The sequence below is a fragment of the Macrobrachium nipponense genome, chromosome 8, assembly GCF_015104395.2.
Source record: "Macrobrachium nipponense isolate FS-2020 chromosome 8, ASM1510439v2, whole genome shotgun sequence".
In the NCBI taxonomy this organism is placed as follows: Eukaryota; Metazoa; Arthropoda; class Malacostraca; order Decapoda; family Palaemonidae; genus Macrobrachium; species Macrobrachium nipponense.
Genome location: NC_087203.1, coordinates 2853692 through 2874002, shown reverse-complemented (window position 1 = coordinate 2874002; position 20311 = coordinate 2853692). Strand labels below are relative to the sequence as shown.

The following is a 20311-nucleotide window of genomic DNA, read 5'->3' as shown; positions in this document are numbered from 1 at the left end:
TCGCGCGCCGCCATCTTAGTAGACTCTCCACCATCCTCCTGCTCTCCCATTGGTTCCTGATGCTAGTCACCGCCATGAGATCCTTCTCTCCTATTAGGCAGCGTCCCTCCCATCATGCATCTATGTGCGTGGTGGCGTGCCTCGGCCACTCGGTACCAGCATCGTTATAGTACGCACGCGGTATTCGTTTCGGGATCGTCAACTGTTTCTGAATCTACTAGTCAGAGTTGACATTGTGATGGTGTTTGTTTCATCTGTATTTTTTAAAAAAAATTCTCATATCTTTTCACAGAAAATGGAAAAAGAAGAGTACCTCTTCAGTGACGACATAAATGATATGATTGACCAAGATCTCTCTCGTGGGATAAGTGACCAAGATCTCTCACATGGGATAAGTGATCAAGGTCTCTCTCATGGGATAACTGGAAACTTTGCAAGGTTGGTAGAATCTCCACTCCCTGCTGAACAGAGGGTGTTGACCAATCATTTACAACATGCATACCAGTATAATCAAGGCACTTCAGTTTATGTTGAAGGTCAGCAGCCAAACATTCAGTACCCAAATCAGTTGCAGAGAGAGCATTTGGTTGAACAGGGTTTTGATGGACACCAGGGCCAACAGAGTCATGAGGTGCAACAATTAGTAGATAATTATCAAGACGGGCAGCCGTTAATGACTACGCGTTTATAGAAGAAGAAGAAGAAGAAGAAGAGACACACCCAAAAAAAGGCTCACACAAGTCGTATGCTTGCGCAGTTCAATGAGGTTTGCCTGAGTCGTTTCAGGAACATTGTGAAAAGTAGGCAGAAGCAATCTTCCTTGGATTGTTATTTTTTAAAGAGGCCTTTAGCATTAGCAGAAGTAAGCAAAAAGGAAGAACTAAGTGATAAAAAACAGAAAGTTGTAAGCAAAAAGGAAGAACCAAGCGATAAAAAAGAGAAAGTTGAAAGTGGTGATGAATTTGAAATTCTGTAAAAAAAAAAAAAAAAATTTTAATTTTAGTTTTTTGTAAAGTTAAGTGTTACAGTTTTGTTAATGTGTTTCGTAAATTTTAGTTTAGTTTTCCTTAAATTATTCCATGTGTTTCGTAAAATTAAGTGTACGTACGTACGTACGTATCTGCCGTTTGTCCTCCTCCTCCTCTGCTGCCACTTTCAGAGATAGCCTCACTCGAAAGGTAAGCTTCCATATTTCACGTACAGTATTTCTTGTATACCATGTACACTAATACACTTTATTTACAGGTTATTTTGCATTTTGTTATTAATTTAGGTATTGAATGGACCAAATTGTTGTAGTATTTCATTGTTTATAGGTCTATTTAGCTTTATTATGAAATTTACTGGGGTGTTTTTGGAGGGCTTCGAACGGATTAGCCATTTTACATGTAAAATGTGGTCCAAGATACGAAAACCTCATGATACGAAAGGTGCTTCGGAACGGATTAATTTCGTATCTCAAGGTACTACTGTATTCCAGTGTTTTCTTATCCAAAGGAAAGCAAAAGTTCCAGTGTTTTCTTTAGAATCTGTTAGATATTTTGGACATTACAGCTTCTTGGTGTCAACAATCTATGTTTTGTGTTAGGTGTTATTAGGTAGCAAGCAATTAACAAGTTAATGGCTCTGAAGTTTATTCCTGCTTGTGTTGATTAGCTATAGGCTATTTGTATACTGTATATTTATCTAGGATTAATTTTTGTATTGTGTATGAGAACAAGTTTTACTTTCCCATGCCTTTACACTTTTTGTATTTTACTTAGTTTTTAGTTTGTCTCTTTACTCCCTTAGAAGTGAGCAGGTGCCTTGACCTACCTATGATGGTTATTCCTGGTACAGTAGTACCTCGAGATACGAAATCAATCAGTTCCGAGGCGCCCTTCGTATCACGAGGTTTTTGTATCTTGGACCACATTTTACATGTAAAATGGCTAATCCGTTCCAAGCCCTCCAAAAACACCCCATTAAATTTCATAATAAAGCTAAATTGACCTATAAACAATGAAATACTACAACAATTTGGACCATTCAATACCTAAATTAAGACTAAAAATGCAAAACCTGTAAATAAAGTGTATATTAGTGTACAAGAAATATTATTACTGTAACATAAAATGTGGAAGCTTACCTTTCGAGTGAGGCTACGTACATACGTAACTATCCAAGGAAGATTGCTTCTGCCTACTTTTCACAATGTTCCTGTGTGAGCCTTTTCGGGGGGTGTCTTCTACAAATGATTGCACTTTATGAAAAGCGGCTTTAATTTCTGCCTTTTTTTTTTTTTTTTGTATGTAATATGTACGTACGTACTACAACGTACCTATCCAAGGAAGATTGCTTCTGCCTACGTACTTTTCACAGTGTTCCTGTGTGAGCCTTTTTGGGGGGTGTCTTCTAAAATGATTGCACTTTATGAAAAGCTGCTTTAATTTCTGCCGTTTTTTTTTTTTTTTTTTTTTTTTTTTTTTTTTTTTTTTTTTTTTTTTTTACTTTTTTTTTTTTTTTTTTTTTTTTTACGTTTTTTTTTTACTTTTTTTACTTTACATAGGTTTTTTTTTTTTTTTTTTTTTTTTTTTTAACAGAATTTCAACTTTCTCGAATCAAATAATATCTTAGCAAGTATGAATAAAACAATTTTATCATAAAAATATTTTTATTCAGACTTACCAAGCAATTATTCAGTTGATTCCAAATTGAAAGGTGGAGGGTAGTGGAGATAACACATTCTGAGATAAATAAATCATCAGGGGGGTTACAGAGTGAAACCATAGACTATTATGCTTGTCATACCTTACATTGTAAGCGAGCTGCTGCAGGAAAGTACTGCCTCTTGTTGACCCTCTGCTTACTTAGTAGAGAGAGTGGTAGCTAGACCATGTGTCTCCTCTACAAGTGGAGAGTTCCTTGAAGTCATCAGCTAACCACTGATTTAGCAAGGAAACAACAAAATACAAATGACCTTGCCCTGGGTGAGAACCAGATACACAAACAAAACAATATAGTATAGTTATCTACACCAAAAAAACTTGAAAACCATAACCAATACCCTCAGTGCCCAGTTGGCTGGAAGGTATTCCAGGTATTAGTACCTCCAGACTTCCCAAAGACTCAACAACCTTGATACAAGGCAAAAATTTAGAGGGACAGACAACTCCCTCTTTGTTGCTTTTCCTGAACACCACACCAGCAACGGATAAAGGACCAAGAGTACTACAGTTCTCGATAATGACAGGTTATTGTGGAACGCTAGCGAGGTAGCAACAGCTACCACTTCGTGCGCTTTAACCTTCAACAGTGTGAGACTCATCCTTAACTTCAGTGTGCGCCTCGGTGATTAATGACCTGAGAAAGAAGGACATGGCATTCTTTGACATGGAATGAGGATTCTTCACCGAACACCAAAAACGTTGCAAAGGGCCTCTCAATTTCTCTGTTCTTTCCAGATAACAACTTAACGCCCTCACTGGACATAGAAGTCTCTCTCCTTCAGATCCGAGAATATCTGTAATATTCTTAATGACGAATGGGCGAGGCCAAGGATCCGACAGAAACTCATTCTTTGCCAAAAAGTTAAGGGCCCAGGAACAAACTGCATTCCCTTGTGCAAAACCTACTCTTTTGTCTACAGCATGAATTTCACTGAAGCCAGAGCGAAAAGAAATAGACTTCTTTGTTAAGTTCTTCAAGGAAGACAAACAAATTGGTTCAAAAGGAGGTCCGGAAATAAATTTCAGGACTACATCAAGGTTCCAAGCCACTGAGTCCTTTGGAGCTTTCAATGTCTCAAAAGACCGTAAGAGGTCTGTCAGATCGCTATTCGCAGACAGCTTCAGTCCCCTATGCTTGAACACCAAACTGAGTATGGCCCGATATCTTTTAATCGTGGAAGGGGATAACTTCTTCGACCACCTCAGGAAGAGATGGAAATTAGCAATCTGACTTACAATGATCTCAGAAGAAGAGACTTTGACTGGTACACATTGTTAGAAGTGAGTCTGCATCTTGCAATCGCTTCTGCAACTCTCCGTGAAAAGTCTTTCGCTCTGATGAGACTCCTGACAATCTGAATCCTGTCAGCTGCAGCGCGGACAACCCTTGATGGAAATGGTGGAAGTGTGGTTGTCTGAGAAGCGACTTCTTTTGAGGAAGTACCCTTGGAAAATCCACCAACATGCACAGAAGGTCCGGGAACCACTCTTACCTCGGCCAAAATGGGGCTACCAACATCAGGCGAACATCTGGATGGCGCTTTACCTTGTTAATGACCTCCCTGATCATCCCGAAGGGGGGAAATGCGTAATCGTCTAGTCCCGACCAATCCAGCAACATTGCGTCTACTGCCCAAGCTAGAGGATCTGGAACGGGGGAGCAGAACAGCTGAAGACAGTTGTTTTTGGACATTGCAAACAAGCCAATGGATGGTCTTCCCCAAACCCTCCATAGATCCAGGCAAACTTTTGTGTCTAACATCCACTCTGACAACAGAACTTGCCTCCCTCGGCCTCATCCGCCAGAACGTTCATCTTTCCCTGAACAAAACGAGGGCTTTTGAAGGGTTATGCCGAGAAACCATACAAATCGTCTATCTTGTTCACCACCGATGTTGGGAAACAAGATGATGATTCTCTCAAGGCATGCGCCCATTAGATGATAGTCAACTGCCTTCTAGAGACAGAGGTCCCTGATGGCAAGACAGAAGTTCTCACAGTAGTTGAATCTCACCTAAGGAGAAACAATTCTATATGCTAGTGAAAGACTAAGGTGAATGCGGACCTATGTCTTCACAGTTGAATCGAGAGAAGTCAACTCCCAAGTTTCTGAACGTAGAAAAAGTCCCGTCGATGACACCAACCAGTGAAGATGGCTTTAATCCCTGTTGTTTTACAGAGGACTGAAAACGCTAAACGCTATTTCATCGCTGGGCGGTGAGAAATCGGAGTTTGCAATGAAAGCGGAGTGTCTTTCAGTATAAAAACACAGGGATTGTACTGCCTGAAGAACCGCTTCTCATGGGCTAGATCAGGGAGGACATTTCTATTTACTTTGGAAGCAGAGCTGGCAGGGCGGGGAACAGGCGAAGTCTTCCGTTATTCATCTACAATTCGGGGTGAACAATGAATAATTGCACACCTACGAATTACGAGATGTATTTTAGAAGACAAACTCAGATTGTCTGAAGAAATCATTCTGCGTCATTGCAGCAGCAGGTGCGATGCAGGAGGAGACTAGGCTACAGACTTCTGTTACCGTGAGGTAAACAGAAAGATGATAACGAGTCTAGAGAGATATCTCTCTTTGAAAATTCTCACAAAGGCAAAAGGCGATGCAGGAGAGATGGTCATACACGTCTGCGAAAATTTCAGCCAACCAGAGAACTAAGTCTGTGATTGCCGGGCAGAGATTCGATTCGGTAGTCAATCATCACAGAGGAGGAGAGACAATGCCCGACCGAACTATCTCGGAGAACCAGCCGTACTGGCAGAAGCAGGCAGGCTGGCAGCGCCGTACACTGCTAGCTCTCACTAACTTGTCATCCTGAGTTGCCAGGTAATCCATTCCATGAAGGAATGCATTCAGCTAGAACCAACAAGCACAAGAAAAATATGCTCGAGCATTTGCATTTTAACCGAAATTGGGGGGGAAGAAAACCGTCCTATTCGATGAATGCAAAAGCTGTGGTGGTGTTGTTGTAAACAATACTACTAGTATCTCAAAATCGAAACCGGTAACTCATGGGAGGCTTGCAAGGCAGTCATGAGTTGTAGGTCAATTAAGAGAAGATATTATTTGTCTCGGTCACAAACCCGTAGAGTTAACTACAGTTATGTGCCTACTACTCAGACAATTCAACTGATAATAGAAGCATGTCGCGAGAGAAATATACATAGTATATTTGTAGGTTCCTGTACATCGATCTCCAGCCTAAATTCTCTTCCATTCGAGGAACAAGAATAAGGACTGGAAGCAGACCTCCTTCATTTTCTAATGAAGAGAGTGAAGGAGAAGTTTTCCCAAAGATAGACTTCTACGGTGATAACAGGATACCGAAGACGACTCGTTCAAGCCGAACTGGATGTTCCCAAAACAGTAGCACTGGAGAGGCATTCAAACTCTCGGTGCTATCCATCCTGAACGGATTGACGTATGTTCGGTAAGATCCTAGGATTGAACCAAAAACATAGCCCTTTGGGTTCGGATTTCGAGGAGTAAACTCCACTGAATTCCTCTTATTTCCTAGTTTCACTCTGGTATAACCAAGATGTAAAGGGGAAAAAAAAAAAAAAAAAAGAGGAAGATTGACTGTTATTGCCCGTTCTATCCCGGGAGTGACCGTGTACTGAGGCAACGGACTGTCAGGTCCATCCAGGCCAAGCCCCTCCCAAGATATTCTTCCTTCAGCAGCAGGACCTTCCTTCGAACGCTAGGAATTCCAGGAATTAATGGCTTAGCAAGACTCCCGAGTTCGTAATAACAATTACCAGGAACGTCTGTCTTAACAGTGTGTTTGGAAATTACAGGGAAACCAAAACACTCCTGAGACGACAGAAATTCCAAGGAATTCAAGCATTCGGCGAGATTCCCAATTATCATAGTAACAATTATCAGGAATTCTCGTCTCACCCACTATAGACCATGGTGTTGCCCAAGTGTTTGCAGATCGTAAAAAGACAAAAACACTCGGAGAGTACTAGAAATTCCGAAGAATCTTTAGCGATTGGCAAAAAGCCCCGACTTTTATCGGATGATCATCGGGTGGTGGTCCTCCCGATTCCCGCAGAAATTGAGAAGGAAATGGGCAAGATCCTTCCTCAACGACGTGAACTTACGTCCGGTAGGACCAAAAGGTCCCTCCAGGAACGTAGCCCCTGACTCTGAATCCTACGGAGAGCGCTCTGCAGGTTCCCTCCCATTCACGTCGCCCCTCCCGGCGTAGCCATAGGAAGAGAGGGAATGGGGGAGGAAGACTGGACGCTCTCGCTTGCCTTGCCAGCGGAGCTAGCAGCTGGAGAAGAGAGTCACGGGCAGCCATCAACCTGCGGTGATGGCCGCTCCGAGAGTCTAGGAAAATGTTACCGTCTGGAGAAAACTTTTTCCTAAGCAGGGTTACGAAACTCGTACTGTAGGCGAAACGTCTGCCGCCACCGTGACCGTCATCTGGGAGGGGCTGAGCGTGCACCTGACAGGAGAACCGATAACGTCCTCCGACGTGTCCCAGCCCTCGTTGAGGCCGAAACCTCTCAAGAGGACTGAAGGGGGAGATCACACCGGTCTCTGCGTGCACGGTCCAGCGTGACCGTCACATGAACAGCGGTGATGGTCACTCCGTAAGTCTAGGAAGCATCATCGTCCTCGCCAGCCCCAACGATCCCCTCCAACCACTTGAGCATATGATCTGTTCGGTCCCAAGACCGCTCGCAGGCTCTCGTGGTTGAACTGTAAGAAATGCATTCATTATGATCACTCCTGTTTGCCTCGTTCCTCCTGGTGTAGCCCGAGGAGGTTGAAGGGACAAGTGAGGGAGACCTGACGTTCTTACCTTACCTACCAGCAGAACCAGTAGGCTGGGAGGACTGCAGGTGATCGCCGTGGCCATCGAGCTGCAGGTCTGGACAAAGCAGAGCGAGACCGAGGATGGTAGCGTCGGTCTCGTGCGTCAGGGGAGCTGCCATGAGTGCTCCTACCCTGCCTACCAGCAGAACCGGTAGGCTGGGAGGACTGCAAGTGATCGCCCACCCACGGTGGTGATTGAGCTGCAGGTCTGGACACCACCAGTCTCCTTGCGGAGAAGCGCTGGACCAAGGACAGTAGCATCGATCTCGTGCATCAGGGGAACTGCTACCAGCCGTGCGAGCCGTCTGGCCCCAATGGTAGCGACGGTCGGGTGACTGGTAGCGTCCACTAATGCGTCCTCACGATGCGCCACAGTCCCAGAAGCAGCCGAAGCTATTCCTGGAGACCCGGGGGACCTCTTCCCAGCCTCACCACATCAACGGTCTGGTGGGAATGACATGTCAACCCTGGGTACCTGACAACCCCTGCGTGAGCGATCGCCGGTCTAGCGAGAGTCACCTGAGTGATTCATACCATCCTTCCGCTCCGTGCCTGGGTCCTGACGGTGAGCATACTCAGCCGCCTGGACCTTGGCTGCACGGTCACCCATAGGTGATCGTACACTCGGTGACGCTCGACCGCTCGACAGTTCCCGGTCCAGAGATGGAACCTCTGGAGCTGGGAGCGGAGGTACCAGCAGTGGCTGGTACCTCCACGGTCCCCGTCCTCTTCTTCCCTGAGGAAGGAGAGACGGGGCCCGTTCCCAAAGTAACGGGAGGCGCAGCGGAAGACCCACCTGTCTCACCAGAGCGAGACAGACCCTTAGACGTCCCTGTGCTAGACTTCTTAGTAGGGGGCGAGACCACCACCTTCTTCCTAAGTTGGGGGGCCTTGGAAGTTGAAGGGGAAGAGGGGGCAGAAGACGACAATGAAGACGAAGAAGACGACGACGACACCTTCCTCTTCTTCTTCGCCAACTTCTTCAGGATGGCAGAAGGTTCTCCCATCCAGGAGAGGCTGTGGCAGCTGTCAAAGCAGCAGGCCCCAGCGCGGCCTGGGAAGGAGGACCTGACGGAGCAGCAGTGGAGAGAACGCTTCCACGAGGAGGGCAACAAAATTCTCGCATGGCAGGCGAAGTGTCTGCTACCATTGAGATTTGTCGGTCGTGCGAACGTGACCGTCATCCGGGTGGGGTTGAGCGTGCACCTGACTGGAGAGAGTCGATACCATCCTTCGACTCGTCCAAGTCCTCGTTGGGGCCGAAACCTCTCAAGAGGACTGGATGGGGAGCCTCCAACGGTCTCTGCGTGGACGGTCCTGCAGGATTGTCATGTCAACCCTGGGAACCCCGTACCCGAGTCATGACGGTGAGCGGACTCAGCGTTAACGACTCTGGATGCATGCAAATCCGAAGATTACGTGCACTCAGGGACTCGCGAACGAGCGCCCGACACGGAACTAGTCTTAGGGGAAGAACCTCTAGGACTAGCAGCAGAAGTGCAAACCGAAGTTTGCACTTCTATGGCTCCCGACACCCTAGACCCTGGGGACAGCATGACGATTCTCATTCCCGAAGGAATGGGAGAGCCAGCGGAAGACCCACCTGCCTCCTTAATGGGGAGACAGACCCTTAGAAGTCCTGTGACGCGACATCTTGGGGGGGGGGGGAGAGAGAGAGATTGGGGGGGGGAAGAGAGAGAGATGACGAGAGAGAGAGAGAGAGAGAGAGAGAGAGAGAGACAACCTTCTCCTTCTGCGGCGCGGCAAAGAGCCTTAGGAGTCGAAGGGGTGGAGACTGATAAAAATATGATGATCTCAAAGAGGAGGATGACAACACTTGACGAGCTCTCTTATTCTTCGATTCCTCCAAATTCTGCCAAACTTCTACCATCAGGAATAGATAAACATCAAAGGGCAGCGGCGAAAGCTTCGTCCAGTGACGTAACTCCAGGGTAGTAGTGGTAAATGAATATGATTACCAGCAGGGGATCAGTACACACACTCGAGGATCAGTATCACAACATGCTACAAGTCACAGGTACAATTCCAAAGTTAGGATAACCAATATGAAGAGCTATCCAATCAATACTGCTGTAAACACAATCACCACTGTTAGTCTGTAAAATAAAGAAAAAATTATTTAAAGTAATAAGGATACAGTGGACCCCCCGTATTCGTGTTCTCCGGATTCGCCGACTCACACATTCGTAGATTTCTATCGGGAACGTTCCCCTGCATTATTCACGGAAAATTCGCACATTCACGGTATTTGTCTATGAGAAATATCCACAAATTCCTAGGTTTTTTTTATCAATTTCATCATAAAATGCACTTTTTGTGATAAAACTATTAAAAAAACCAAGTATGAAAATTTTTAATGGGTTTTTCTTGAGTTTAACTAACAAAACAGGCTGTTTTTAGCGTTTTTACAGGGGTCTCAAACACTTGCGGCTTTTAACTATTCACGGGGGGGTCTGGTATGCATCCCCCACGAATACGGGGGACCACTGTACTCCTCTCGCAACATCCAAGGGCACCGGTCTCCAAAGTGAGAGATCCATCAAACACCAACACCACACGTACTTTCGTCCGATAGTAAGTGAAAGGATGAAGAAGAGAAATTACCATAAAAAACAAAACAAAGGACAAAACTCTGAAGTTCCCTCGGTAATTCCCAAGCATAAGCATAAATTTCGGATGATTACATGTCTCGTTACAGGGTCAATATCACTCACGTTAAATACATGTCTCATCTTCACGTTAAATACATATCTCGTCCTCACGTTAAATTTAGGGCAAAAGAATGTAAATAATAAAGATGTTGGCATACCTTTGCCGCCGACTCTTAACACAAAGTAGAAAGGCAGCTATAAAGGCTATCACAAAAAGTGGGTTTGTATATTAATTGAATTTAATATTAATACTAAACACCATATATACATATATGTTCAAAAAACAAAAATAAACCAGAAAGATCCCACCGGGAAAATGATCAACGACCAGTCAGCAAGAGCTCACAACGCATGTCTTTATCGGAAGACGGCCAAAGGCAAAGTGGAGTGTTTACATCCGGGCAGGTTGGCCTACCCGCCTGCCACAAGGTAGTTAATGCCTAACCACCTTGTTCAGGAATTTAACAGCCATAATTCCAGCTACACCGAAAGTAATTCCTTATATAAAGGACCGAGGGTTTGTATATAGTCTAGGAACAACTACCTGTATGTGCTAATTATAAAAAAGTAAGGCACTTAAAGGCCCAGAGCAAAGCTAAGGGGGAACCATGTCAAAGTCCCCTCTAATCAGAACTCCCAGCCTACCCAGACTGTAACTGCTCCTTGTAGAGATTATAGTAAGGTTTACTGCCATACTTGAAATTCCCAAAATTTTAAGAATTGTCCCAGAAAGAACTCCAACTATATTATTGCTCTAATGGCCACTCATTCACCCTCTTTAGGGCCCCCACCTGTGGTTCCTATTTATGTTGCATCTCCCTGAGGTGGTAATCGGACTTAACAGTCTCAGCTTTTAAAGACACTGGCACTCAAATCTCTCTTATAAGGCGAGACAAAGTACCCTATGTGGCCATTATTGAAGAAAACAAGCATGTAACTATTGAAGGCATAGAATTGGAGGCTGACACTCCTGACAGTATGACTGAGGGTCACTAGACCCCATAAAAGTAAGATTTGTATGCTCACAGTAGCAAGTAAAATTTTGGGAGACTATGATCTCTTAGGGCAGGATACACCTCTTCAGCCTCTTTCCAGGTCAGCCCAGGGTCCTACCCTGTGGGTATCTACGTCAGGTGCTGATGTTCATTCAAGCCCTGCTGTTGAGCCACAGCCAGTGCCTACACCTGGCTAATGAAGTGCTCCGCCAAGTCCAGTTGTTGCGTCCACACCCAAGCCAGGTTCTAGTTCCTTACAAATTGTACAAACTTGAAAGTCCCACACTGTTGGTCCCAAGGAAGGGATAAAGAAAGAAAACAATGCAAGAAATGCTATGAGATGCTTGCATGGTAAGGTAAACACATGAACTGAATGAGATTGTGAGTCTTGTCCAACTCAGTGCTGGCAATGGAGAATGCACTGGGAGATGGCATCTCCCAGGCTCAATGGCTTGCAGCTCAAATCTCGGCTCGCTTCTTAATGCAAAAAATTGAGAGTGCACCAGCTTGCATCTTGGAAAACTTGTATGTTGGTTCACTCATAAGTCAAGGTTTGACTGTATAAATCATTAGACTACCATATTTCCCGCCTGTTAGGAAAGACTGTCAGGAGTCATTCGAGACCACTAATAAGGTGATAAAAATCACTGATGGTTTGTGAAGAAATAATTAATTTTCTATAATAAAGCATAATTTACTTTTCCCATACAAATGCATCACTCATGTAACACGTATTCTCACTCCCCCAATCTCATAACTAACAATCTAAACTGCATAAAAATACTACACCTACCACACTTCTTTAGTCAGTTACTAAAAAACTGCAGTGTCTGGAGCATTCAATAAGCACAAATGTGAACTGTACATGAACCAAGGCATTTGGATAATTGAATTGAAAACAAAAAAAACTGTTTCATTAAAAAATGATATTGTTAAGATACAATAAAGTTTTGTACATACTTACCTGGCAGATATATACGATTAATGGCCCACCCATCCTCCCCTCAGGAGACAGGTGGAAGAGAAAATATGTCTTAGAAAACGGAAATGGTTCCAGATTCCGCCACCCAGCGGCGGGAATGGTGGATCACCTGACCTACCTGTCGCGTGTGCCGCGAGTTTTGAAATTCTGTCGGGACGACTGAGTCTAAAGCTAAGTATATATCTGCCAGGTAAGTATGTACAAAACTTTATTGTATCTTAACAATATCATTTTTGTACATGAAAACTTACCCAGCAGATATATACTTAGCTGATTGGCACCCTTGGTGGAGGGTAAGAGACAGCTTAACATAATGATAATACTTATGTTCTTGGATATAATAATCCATGGTTCCTACCTGATTGGGCTGAAGACTTCATGACTACTGTCGATGAGTCTGCCTGCCTCAAGAGTCCCAGCGAGGTATGGACCTATGGCTGAATAACTCTTTGGATCGTGTCAATGGGGGCTAGCCCGCTTACGCGACAGAGCCTACTCTGGATCGTACCAATGGGGGCTGACCCACTTACATGGTAGAGCCTTTACCTTTGTCATATCAATGGGGACTAGCCCTCTTACATGACAGAGTTAAGGTTTCTATAACTAAACACAAGGAGCACTGAAGCCAATCCCGATCACCTGACCATGTTAGTACTGTTATAACCTATGAATTGCAAGAGGGTCCCCTATTCCCTCTGACAATCAACCAATAAAAACAACCACCAATAAAGAAAAATTTTAACACTAAACTAAGTTAAGAAGGATTAGCCTCAGCTCCTTCTCCCAGCACTGAAACCGCAGAAACATACACTCCCAGAGCAAAGCACTTTTCGTAAGAAATTTTTACGTCTCTTAGATAATTGGAGGCGAACACAGAGTTACATCTCCAAAACGTTGACTCTATCAGAGCCAGAAGAGACAAGGTTTTGTGAAAGGCCATTGACGTAGCTATGGCTCTCACTTCATGTGCTCTAACTCTGAGAATCTTGAGGTGCTCTTCATTGCAAGTAAGGTGAGCTTCCTTTATTAAATCCTTTATGAAGAACGTTAGGGCATTCTTTGAAATAGATCTTTTAGGATCTTTTACAGAGCACCAAAGAATTTCTTCTGTACCTCCTAATAACACTTTTTTCTTCAGGTAGAACTTGAGTGCCCTGACTGGATACAAAGTCCTCTCTAGTTCTTTTCCTGTTAGTGAAGAAAGTCCTTTTACCTCAAAGCTTCTAGGCCATGGTTTTGAGGGATTTTCGTTTTTCGCTAGAAAAAGTGGTGTAAAGGTGCAAACCGCTGAATCCTTCCTAAAACCAACTTTACCTTCCAAGGCTTGCAACTCGCTAATTCTCTTAGCTGTTGCTAATGCGAATAGAAATAAGGACTTTCTAGTTAAGTCTCTAAATGAAGCTGTGTGAGAAGGTACGAATTTTTCTGACATTAGGAACTTAAGGACCACATCCAAGTTCCAGCTAGGTTTCTTGATTTTCTGGTCTTTCGTGGTTTCGAAAGACCTTATTAGGTCATGGAGATCTTTATTGTTAGTAAGATCTAGACCTCTATGTCAAAAAACTGAGGCCAGCATACTCCTGTAACCTTTTACTGTAGATACTGCCAGGTTACAATTCTTTCTTAAATAGAGAAGAAAATCAGCAATTTCAGTTACAGAGGTACTGGAAGAGGATATTTTCTTACTCTTACACCATTTCTTCTAAAACAACTCCCACTTCGACTGATACACCTTAGAGGTGGAAACTCTTCTGGCTCTTGCAATAGCCTTCGCAACTTCGCGCGAAAAACCCCTTGCTCTGACGAGTCCTTCGACAGTCTGAAGGCGGTCAGACTTAGAGCGGGGAGGTTCTTGTGAAATCTGTCGAAGTGGGGCTGTTTGAGAAGATCGTTCCTTAGTGGAAGCGATCTTGGAAAATCTACTATCCACTCCAGTACCTCTGTGAACCAGTCGAGAGCTGGCCAGAAGGGAGCGATTAGGGTCATTTTTGTTCCCTCTGAGCAAGCGAACTTCCTCAATACTTCCCCTACTATCTTGAAAGGAGGGAAGGCGTATGCGTCTAAACCTGCCCAATCTAGCAGAAAGCTGTCTACGGCTATCGCTTGCGGATCCGAGATCGGGGAGCAATAATTTTCCAGTCTGTAGTTCTTGTTGGTCGCGAACAGGTCTATATTGGGTCTTCCCCACAGATGCCAAAGTTGTTGGCAAACCTGAAGATTGAGTGTCCATTCCGTGGGTAGGACTTGGTCTTTCCTGCTCAACAGATCCACCCGGACATTTCTCTCTCCCTGCACAAACCTTGTGAGAAGAGAGATTTCCCTTTCCTGAGCCCAAATCAGCAGATCCTTTGCTGACTCGTACAGGGAGAAGGAATGCGTCCCCCCCTGTTTCTTTATATATGCAAGGGCTGTTGTATTGTCCGAGTGGATTTGAATCACCAGACCTGAGACCTGTTCCTCGAAATGAACTAGAGCCAGATGAATGGCTGTTAGTTCTTTCTTGTTTATGTGCCAGGACACTTGTTCTCCTTCCCAAGTGCCTGACACTTCTTCCGAACCTGAGGTTGCTCCCCACCCTGAATCTGAGGCGTCTGCAAATAACGCTAGGCGAGGGTTCTTTAAGTGAAGGGAGATCCCCTTGCTTAGTTTTTGTGGATCTAACCACCAGAGGAGATTCTCCTTGATTCCCTTCGAGATCGGAAAGGTTTCTCCCAGTTCTTGAGACTTCCAATCCCATCTCTCCTTCAGATAAAATTGAAGGGGTCTTAGGTGTAGTCTTCCTAAGGAAACTAACTGTTCCATCGAGGAGAGGGTCCCCAGTAAGCTCATCCATTCCCTCGCGGAACAATGTTCTTTCCTTAAGAAGACTGCCACCTTTTCCAGCAGCGTTCTCTCCTTTCCTGCGAAGGATATGCTAGAAAATCCCGAGAATCCATCTGAATCCCCAGATAGACAATGCTTTGCTGGGGAATCAGCATGGATTTCTCGAGATTGACTAAAAGTCCCAGGGACTTTGTCAAATTGAGAGTTAAGAAAAGGTCCTCCAGACATTGTTTCTCCGATTGGGCTCTTATTAGCCAATCGTCTAGATATAATGAGATCCTGATCCCTTCCAGATGTAGCCAATAAGCTACATTCTTCATGATGTCCGTGAAGACTTGAGGGGCAGTCGAAAGTCCGAAGCACATCGCTCGGAACTGAAAAATTTCCCTTGGAACATAAATCTTAGGTATTTCCGCGATGCCGGATGAATTGGCACATGGAAATATGCATCCTGAAGGTCCAGGGACACCATCCAGTCCCTTGGACGAAGAGCAGACAGAACAGAGGAAGACGTCTCCATCGAGAATTTGGCACATGGAAATATGCATCCTGAAGGTCCAGGGACACCATCCAGTCCCTTGGACGAAGAGCAGACAGAACAGAGGAAGACGTCTCCATCGAGAATTTCTTCTTCATAACAAAGAAATTCAGGGCACTGACGTCTAGCACCGGTCTCCATCCTCCCGATGCTTTTGGTACCAGGAACAACCGATTGTAAAATCCTGGAGACTGGAGATCTTGTACCAGTTCTACTGCTTCTTTGGAAATCATCTGTTCCACTGCCTGAAGAATAGCTAGTCTTCGGACCGAATCCGAGTATCTTGCACTCAACTCCCTTGGAGTTGTCGTCAAGGGAGGATTTTCCCTGAAGGGGATCAAGTATCCTTTTTTCAGGATCGAGAGGGACCACGAATCCGCTCCCTTCTGCGCCCAGACTTTTGCAAAATGGAGTAGTCTGGCGCCTACTTTTGTCTGGAGGACTCTCTGCTCATCTAGATTTCCCGAAGGACCTTCTAGATGGTCTACTCCTCCGTTCTGGTCTGTGACCTCCAAAAGGGGTTCTAGAAGAGGAGGCACCTCAAAAGGGCTGCACAAAAGAGGGTCTCTCTCTTTTTTCAATAGGCACGGCAGGCCTAAACTTCTTAGCCGAGTGTGTGAGGAGATCCTGGGTTGCTTTCTCCGTTAGAAATTTTGCTACCTCCTTATCCGTCTCCTGCGGGAACAGATGAGAGGACAGAGGAGCGAAAAGAAGAGAGGATCTTTGAAGAGGAGATACGGCTCGTGCTAGAAAAGAGCTAAAGACCGATCTCTTCTTTAACACTCCTGTTCCAAACAGAGAGGCAACTTCTACAGAGCCGTCCATAACTGCTCTGTCCAAGCAAGCCAGAACACTTGAAAGTTCTTCCATAGAGACGAAGTCCGTGTCTTGAGCTCTCTTGGCTAATGCTCCCAATACCCAGTCCATAAAATTAAAAACTTCTAAAGTCTTGAAGAGGCCCTTTAGAAGATGGTCCAATTCACACATGCCCCATGTTGCCTTTGCAGAAAGCAAAGACTTTCTCCTAGATGCGTCTACCAAAGAGGCAAAATCCGCGTCTGCGGATGATGGGAGGCCCAAACCCATGGGTTCTTTGGTCTCGTACCACCTTCCAGGTTTCCCTGTTAATTTAGAAGGAGGACAGGAAAAAACTGTTTTACAGCTTCCCTTCTTGAGGCTAGCCATTCTGTAAAGGTCTTCAAAGCCTTCTTCATGCATAATGCCGGCCGCATCTTAACGAACGAAGACGACTTATGGGCTTTGGTACTGGACATAAGTGATCCTGGTGATGGAGGATCAGCAGGATGAAGGGAGTCTCCGAACTCCTTGAGAAGCAGAAGTGAGAGCCTCTTGTAGTCTGAAACTGCTACATCTACGGGCTTCTCATCATCCGATACTTCTTCCAAAGGCTCCACTGAAGGCGACCGTTTGGAAGTGATAGGGCTCTTCCCGGGAGAAGTACTCCTTTCCTGAGAAGGGGAGCGCTGACTCTTTGACAAATTTCTATTTGTCGTCGAAGGAGGAGAAATATTCCTATAAGAAGAATGAGGCTCCTGGCAGTCAAAAACATTCTTGCGCCTACTAGGCTCTTGGTGTCTAGTCACTTGAGGTTCAAAAGACTCCTGGCGCTTGATAGGCTCTTGGCGCCCTGACTCAAGGCGCTTGAGAGGATCCCAGCACCCTGACTCCTGACGCCTAACCGACTCCTGGCGCCCTGACTCCTGACGCCTAACCGACTCCTGGCGCCCTGACTCCTGCCGTCTAACTGACTCCTGGCGTCCTGAATCCTGGCGCTTGAAAGGCTCTTGACGCCCTTCCTTGCGTCTGACTGCCTCCTTGCGCCTGACTGACTCCTGGTTCCACTCCTGGTCCTGCAATCCCAAAGGATCCTGATATTTGTACTGGTTTAGGTTCTCTTCCGGCTCCTTGAACCTGAACCGATCGAGACTTCTGCTCGATTCCCGGCGTCTAGAAGGGGAGAGGCTACGCACTTCCTGACGATGAATTGAGGCGCTTCTGTTAGGCTTCAAAACCTTGTCCAAAGGAGGGTGCTTATTTCTTGGAGAAGAGCGCCTACAGGGCGAAAGGACTCGCCTGTCCGAAGAAAAACTCCTGTCCAAAGTGTCTCTAGACAAAGGAGATAATCGCCTTGGAGAGTGTGAGGGCTCTCTCCTAGCCGCAGAAGGGCGCTTAGAGGAACTCTTAACAGGGAGCGAAACATCTTTCCTCCTTGTTGAATCCTTAGTGAAGGAGCCTACTAGAGAGGATAACTGCTCCTGCAGGTTGATCAGGAACTGCTTCGTGGGATCCAGAAGAGAGGGCTCCTCCTGTCTCTCGCCTTCTTAGGATCAGAGGGCCAATTCTAAGGAAAACGCTCTGGGCTAGAATCAGCCGCGTCTCCTTTAGGCGCCTTCCAGGCTCTCTTCAAAGGGCGCGATTGAGAGGCCGAACTCCATCCTCGTTTAGGAGAGGAAGAGTCCGAGGCCGAAAAACACTCCCTTAGGATGCCTTTTCTGCGGCTATCCAAGGCAGCCTGGGACGATACATCAGGATCTGCCGAAGGGACGCCTGACCGTTGAGGATGTTCTGCATCCTCCCTGCGGCTTTCGACATTCCTCCTCCCCTGGTCCTGGGAGTTTGGAAGCGGTCTAGGCCTAGGAGCAATGAGGAACCGGTCAGACGCCCCCTCCACTGCACTGGGGACACTGCACAAATCACTATCACCACTCTTACCTTCGTTTAACGCTCGTAACTGAGCTTGAAGTTTCTTGATCGAAGCTTTCACATTTTCCCTTTCAGAGGAAGAATCCTTGGATTCAGTACCGGGAGAAGCAGCTGTGGCTAAGGGAAAATCGTTAGTAACAGGAGAGTTATGAAAGTCTTGTTCAAGAGAACAAGATCTACTCGATGATCTAACTGAAGCTTTCCTTATTCTATCCCTCTCAAGTTTCCTAACATAAGATGATAACTCCTTCCACTCAAGCTCTGTTAAGTTCTCGCACTCAATACAGGTGTTATTAATAGAACATTCATTATCTCTACATTTAGAGCAAACATTATGAGGGTCTACCGACGATTTAGGCAGCCTAACCTTACAATCTTCCCAATTACAAACTCTAAACATAGGTGAAGCTTTAGCGTCAGACATCGTGAAAGAGCAGTCAATATCAAAGTCGAAAAACAGTCCACAATAAGCGTATGCCAAGCCAGAGAAAAAACAGAATACGTCACCAAAAAACCAATCCAAATTCTCGGCAAACGAGTAGAAATCCAAAATGGAGGAACGAACAACAGATGTTGTTCGCTCAAGCGACAGAGAAAATATGTCTTAGAAAACGGGAATGGTTCCAGATTCCGCCACCCAGCGGCGGGAATGGTGGATCACCTGACCTACCTGTCGCGTGTGCCGCGAGTTTTGAAATTCTGTCGGGACGACAGAGTCTAAAGCTAAGTATATATCTGCTGGGTAAGTTTTCATGTACAAAACTTGAATTTAATATAGTTGCCTGATAAAGAAAGCTTATGGCTCCTTTAAATAAATTTCACTTCATGAGAATATGTCTAAATGACCATGACTTAGCCTCCTGAGTTGCACATCTGATACATTGGTATTAATATCCTAAAGTATTAACCAACAACTGAGGAATGAAATAGCTGTTGCTTTATTTTGTCCAGTTTTCTTATAACATTAATTAATGCAAATCACGTATCTGTGTATACTTTTCAAATCTGCTAACATCTGCTACAAATGCATAGCCTTACTATGAACTAAAAATACATACTACGTCAAATTAAACATATCAGTTAACCAGTTGATTGTGATTCCAATAATCAAAACGCCAAAGTGGCCCACCAGAATAAACAGCTAACTACGTATACAGTAGACCCCCCGTATTCGCTTCTCCGGATTCGCACATTCGCAGATTTCTCTCAGGAGCGTTTGCCCGCATTATTCGCAGAAAATTCACATGTTCGCGGAAAATTTGCATATTCACAGTATTTTTCTATGAGAAATATCCTCAAATTCCTGGGGTTTTTTTTATCAATTTCATCATAAATTGCACTTTTTGTGATAAAACTATTAGAAAACCAAGTATAAACATTTTTAGTGGGTTTTTCTTGAGCTTTAACTAACAAAATAGGCTGTTTTCAGCATTTTTATAGGGCTTCCAACTATTCGTAGGTTCTAACTATTCAAGGGGGGGTCCGGTACACATGGCCCGCAAATACGGGGGGACCACTGTAGTATATGTAAACCACCAAACATATCAATCAAAGGATCAAATTACCATTATTACAATAAGGTAGTGTAACCATGTCATGGAACTAACGTTCTCACTAGTGTTTGCAAGTACGTATAAGCATTATACTCAAATCACAAAATAATAAGTGACCTGACCACTGAATGGCTAGAAATCTATGATTTCAGTGGTACTCAGCCTATTCCTTACCAAGTACCCCTACAGTTATCACACCTCTAACCCACTGTCCCATCTAACATTAAAAACTTAAAATCTACGACAAACTATAAACAATTTAGTATTGCAAGTAGATGTAACTGGTTTTAATTTAATGAAAATTATGTAATTAATCATCAACAAAGACCTCTTCTATATCCCTCTTAATCAAATCTTATTAGCCCCGGGACACATTCCTTAAAAACCACTGATGTGAATCATAGCATGAGCATAAACACTATTCTGATAGTACTTTTTTTATTTTTTTTTTTTATTCTATTTTTTTAGTCTCC

At 44.6% G+C, this 20311-nt stretch overlaps 1 protein-coding gene across 1 annotated transcript in view; it reads right to left on the bottom strand.

Annotated features, from left to right (window-relative positions):
• LOC135222583 (nuclear transcription factor Y subunit gamma-like) overlaps window positions 1-20311 on the bottom strand; it is a gene marked incomplete at its 5' end in the record, with an annotated part of 199834 nt that overhangs the window by 79610 nt on the left and 99913 nt on the right.